The sequence below is a fragment of the Nymphalis io genome, chromosome 26 (assembly GCF_905147045.1).
Source record: "Nymphalis io chromosome 26, ilAglIoxx1.1, whole genome shotgun sequence".
Classification (NCBI taxonomy): Eukaryota; Metazoa; Arthropoda; class Insecta; order Lepidoptera; family Nymphalidae; genus Nymphalis; species Nymphalis io.
Window position 1 is genome coordinate 1,980,937 of NC_065913.1, and position 6,000 is coordinate 1,986,936.

The following is a 6,000-nucleotide window of genomic DNA, read 5'->3' on the forward strand; positions in this document are numbered from 1 at the left end:
CTGCAAACAAATAATTAATCGTCTTTTATTTTAGACCAAAAAAAAATCTAATTGTTACTTGGGTATGTGTCAATCTACTAGTGATTATATTTGAATTTGACAAGACTAAAATATTTGCTTTTCACAAGGTACATATCATCTTCGTTCCCAAGGCCGGTGGCGCATTGGCGATGTAATTGTTAATATTTCTGACATCGCCAATTTCTATGGGCAAGTGTGAGCACTTAACATCAGGTGAACCGTTTGCCCGTCCGCCTGCCTACCTATAACGTTAAAAATAAAAAATCTTATTGTCCCAACATAAAAGAAAGAGATATTCGTAGTCCTGTAAAATTGTATACAACAAAAAATTAAAACGCTGTTTTGTGTTGTTGTAAATATCTATGGTCAGTTTATGACTTCGTCACAAGGCGATTGTGAACAAGAATACTATATTATCATATACATTTCGAAATGTTCAGGATCATATAACAGAAGCCATGTATTCTATTATATATTAAAATACGTTCTAGGTTGTTTGTATGTCACGCTACGGTAATTATACTAAATAGAATATAGCCTTGGTTGACTTATAACAAAAACTTTAGTTAGAATTCGTTTATAAAATACATTTTTAACATAATTATTTTTATATCAAAATAATAATTTGCTTATTTATACGGTTTTATTGTCGATAAAAATTGGTGACTTTATGGAAAATTGCAAACAGTTACGAACACAAATATTTTCAACATCCTTAGCACCGTTACACTTAATTATTTATCAATTGATTACTAGTCTATGTAAAAACAATCCAATACAATCCACTCGGAAGTCAGAACTGACCCTGAGAAGAACCAGCGAAAAAAGTAGTTTTTTTTTCAAAGTTGAGGATTGTTTACAATTTCTGTACATATTATAAAATAAAGTCCCCTTCGTTGCGTCTATTTGTTTTGTCTAAACGCGATAAACTCAAAAAAAAATTAATACCACCGGATTTTAACTTCACCATTGGACGTAGTGATTCATTAGGGAGGTTTAGTTGTATAAATAATAATAATAATAATAAGTTTATTTATTTAAAAATAAACATAAGTTTATACAGTAACAGCCTGTGAATGTCCCACTGCTGGGCGAAGGCCTCCTCTCCCTTTTTGAGGTGAAGGTTTGGAGCTTATTCCACCACGCTGCTCCAATGCGGGTTGGTAGAATACATATGTGGCATAATTTCAATGAAATTAGACACATGCAGGTTTCCTGACGATGTTTTCCTTCACTTTCAAGCACGAGATGAATTATAATCACAAATTAAGCACATGAAAATTCAGTGATGCTTGCCCGGGTTTGTACCCACGATCGTCGGTTAAGATTCACGCGTTCTAACCACTAGACCATCTCGACCTCTATGGATCACAAATTTATGTAATAAGGCAAAACATTATAAGTAGTATTAACTAAAAAATTGCACTTTTATTTTATCAGCTGACTGGAACTCGCTATCCTTCATGAGTTATTTAACGTAGTTATATGTATTATGATATAAAGGCTTTATGTAAAATAACGGTTCTACCCGTGCGAAGCCGGGACTGGTTGCTTGTGATATATAATATTATATATAAAAACAGAATAGTTAAATTCTAGCATACTGTAATGCAAGATATTCTGTTGGATAAAAGGATGTTTAAAAATGGGGCTCCTTGGGGTCGTGGGGTTAAAATACCGATGCGCTTCTGATAAACGAAATATTATGTTCAAATATACTCGTAAATTCCTTCTTGGATGTGCTGGAATCTCTTCAAGGGATAAGCTCGCATTTTATACAAACGACAAGTTATCTTTTTGTATCTATTTAATATCTGGTACGTGTAATAAAGTGTTAAATTAATAAATTCATTTCATAATAATAAATAATAAATATTGTATGTGATCTTTGTTCAGGCCAGTCTTGTTGGGTACTCACGAGCTGTTCTACCGTCGAATACACAAATAATCTTACCGGTTTTGATAATGAGTTATGTAACGTTCGGTACGTAGCTATTTTGATTCCCTAATCAGCGGCATATTTGTTGTAATTATATGTCTCCCTTGATAATGACATCGCTATTATTGAACGTAAATTGTGATAGTTTAGAAGATATGCTGGAAAAGATGGAGATGCGTACATGATTTTGAGATTTCCTTCATCGCTGATACGAACGTGCATTAGAAATTTTCAGTGGTCAGATCAGTATTGCCATTCGGTAAGACCTCACTTCATTTCTCACCCGTGAAATGTTAATAACTGATTTATCTAATATATTATTTTAATGCGTGTGTTATTAGATGTTATAATTATTATCAAGACCGTTTTCTGCGGTGAGTTTCGAGTTTTATCATCGAGAATAGCCTTACAATTCTCTGTAATCATTCTTTAACATTACGAGACCTAATCGCTCAATTGGCGATACATTTACTGCTACATAGATGTGAATAAAGCTATACAACGATGACTAAAGTCAGCTGTTATCGTGTCGTCCGTCCGCTTATATACTGAATAGTAATTCTAAATAAAAAGTTATTGAATTTTTCTGTAGATAATTCTCAGTAGCAGCCCGGAGTCTGGAAGTTTGAAGTGAGAACACTCTCGAGTCTCGGAAAACACGTAAAGCCGTTTGTCCTGCGCTTGAACTCTTTCCGGTAGTGTCGGATTGCCGTCGCATCGTATTATGAGAGTTAGGGAATAGAAAGTGCACCTGTGTTTGCCCATACACACTTGTGCACTATAATATGTCCTACGTAGTTGGCTAATCTCTCTTGAGATTGGCCACCGTGGCCGAAATAGGTCAAGTGGACATTATTAATCCTAACTAATATAAATGAACTTTCACACATCTTCACTACTAAGCGGATCATTATGAAATTTTGCGCACACGTCAGGAGTTAGTTGATAGCTACTTACAATATTCAATGAAAAACAGAAACAAATACAATACTTCTTCAATTACCGTTCTAAAAAGACACCTAACCTCATACATAATATAAAGTATTCAAAATAAATTTAATTTGTTTTTTGATAATTCTACAAGTGACTAGTGGTCGCTTATAAAAGGTAACCTATGTCCATCATCAAGGTTTAAGCTTGCTTCATACTAAATTTCACCAAAATCGCTTAAATGTTCTAGCGTGAAAGCGTAACAGACAGACATATTTACTTCCGCATCTACATATATTAGTATATATAAATAAGCATATTTTTCTATACACGTTTTGAAGATTCTCAAATCTCCTATTTAATAAGTTGTTACTGATAAATAAAACTGAGATTCAGTGTAAGACTTTTATCGGCGTGAATCAAATGCAATATTTATTCATAAACTAGCCAAAGCCGTCTTAAGCCATCCCCAAGCCAACATTGGTTTGGGGGGAAACAAACGGCGCGGGATTTTGGTAGCTCGGCATTTGGGATCTTCAATTTATGACCTATTGCCCGATGTAGAAAGATACTGGCTTAAATATTTACTTAATCAATAGACTTATCATATAAACTGGTCTCTGTGCATTATGAGTGGGTACTTTACAATTAAACCTGCACTAGCCTTTTATCGTGTAGTGCACCATTATTAGACCTCTTGCTGTTATGTATGTCTAGGTTAGATCTCTTTATCATTGCCATTTTCATTCTTCGGCCAGACGTTGTCAAGTTACTTCAAAATTCCCGTTACTCCGAAAATCTCATTCAATTGGATCCAGCCGCCTTCTTCAGGTCATCGGTGTCATCCTTCACCATATTAACGTTAGCCTCCCACTGCCGCTTCGGTTTGCTAAACTCGGGTTCTTCTCCGGATAAACTTAGTTCTGATTTCTCTTGATCACCCTGATAATTGCAAGCCAGCCCTATGTTTAAAAATACGTTTTATTTATTTATTTAATTTCTTACATTCATAACATAACAATCCTAATGCGTTAGTGTTGTCTCATAAGTACATAAGATAAATAATGTTGTTTTTTTAATTTGTAAAGTATAAATTATATATATACTTCTCTTTCAATTGCCGTGAGCATTTTTGCGCCCTTTGCCTTTCGCTGTACACCAGGGTCAGCGTTGCATAAGTTATTCAACCGCCAAATTATTAATAACTTGTATTTCTGTGTCCCGGGCGTCTTAGTTCCCATGGTCGGTGGTGCGATCACGTCGTTTGGATAATATGTCTGACAATGCATGACCAGCATCCAGGGGGTGGGCGCAGGTGACCAATACTAGATAAAGATAAGGTTTTTATTTTATTTTTCTATTATTGATAGTCGTTTATTTATTATTATTTATTATGACAAGCTCGTCTAGCTAGTTACCACCCACTCATCAGATATACTAACGCAAAACAATAGTACCTACTTGGTATTGTTATGTTTGGGACATAACATCTTATTTCCAAGGTTGGTGGCGCATTGACGATGTAAGGGATGGTTAACATTTCTTACAATGCTAATGGGCGGTGGTGACCACTCACCATCAGGTAGTTAGTTTGCAGTATCACCTACCTATCCCATAAAAAGTACGTAATAATATATCGTACTACATTAATTTAATCTTGTATTAGAATTTGTTTTCAATAAACGATACAAAGTAAATATTTCGTCGCGGGTATGGCTCTCGACTTACAATATTTATATTTAAACAGTCGTTTTATAATTTACCAGAAGGCTGAGTATGCTTAAGCCTAGGGCCGAATTTTTTGCAATGTTTGTTGCAATTGAGACTGCGCGAACATAAAAAAAAACTGTAAGACGAATTTCTAATATCTCGAAGAAATATGTCTTCAAGACATCTTAGCAACGATTTCCCCCTCTTTCTATTCATTGTAAATGCGAGACATATAAACTATTTTCTTGCTATTTCAATCGACACTGACAACTGTGGGAGTAATGGCGGCAAAAAAATAGTTAAAGTGTAAAACCGCCACTGGCATTAGAATTTACATACTTAGATAGTCGTGACAATTGAATATGTTTTCGTTATAAATGCAAAAAAAAATACTATACTATATAACGTGTGACATTATGTTGATTTCGAAGTAAGTTTAATAATAATTATCATATTTAATTATCTGTGTAACTTGATTCTAGAAAAGGAGTAACCACTGAGTTTCTGTTTCCGTAGATTTCATTGTGAACCGGTAGTAGGTTTTAATTTAATCTTGTAAAGTTACGATTCAAAACTGCTCGTTCGTAATTGAATAAAGTATTTTTAATTAATATGGTTTCTCCCTCAAAGGTCACGAGTCGCGGGCTATATTATTGTTTAAAAAAGAAACAGATTCTCAAAAAAAAAAACATTATATTAAGTAGTGCTCATTCGAGTTATTCTTAATTTAAAAAAAAAAATCCGACCTATTAGGTTATGTCTTCAATATTACGTAAAATGTATAATTCAATGTAATAGATTCTCTAGTCTAGACAAGCTGACATGCACTAAACAATGAAAACAATGCGGTCTCTAAAATATAATGATAGTCAATATGTTTTAGAACATTTATTTTTGAGAAAATTGTAACGTCCATCAATTTAACAGCTCATCGTCAGCGCTATCAGCCAAGATTACATTCAATATGATTGTACGCTTATTGCGTAATACTAAAATAATCACGAACGAAAACTACCCAATCTAAAGAATAAATAAAAAATATACATACAATCTTCTTGTTTACTTAAATAATTAATATATATATATATATATTTTTTTTTTAATATAAATAAAAGAAATCAAGACGTTGGTATCGAGACGTAATATTACGCTAACTTGAACTGATTGTGAGTGCGTGTAAGCAATATCCCACTCAACTACAATGTTATAGTACTATATATCAAAACTATGGGGACTCTGGTCTTTTAAATTGGATACATGCATGCATCTTATTTATTTATTAGCGCGAGGAAGATATCGCAACGAGCTAACACCTATACGTTTCCCCGCCGACGGGCGGCCATGTTGCGCCGCACCGCGCTCAACCCGCCAGTTTCACGCGGGCATTCGGACGCGTGTCG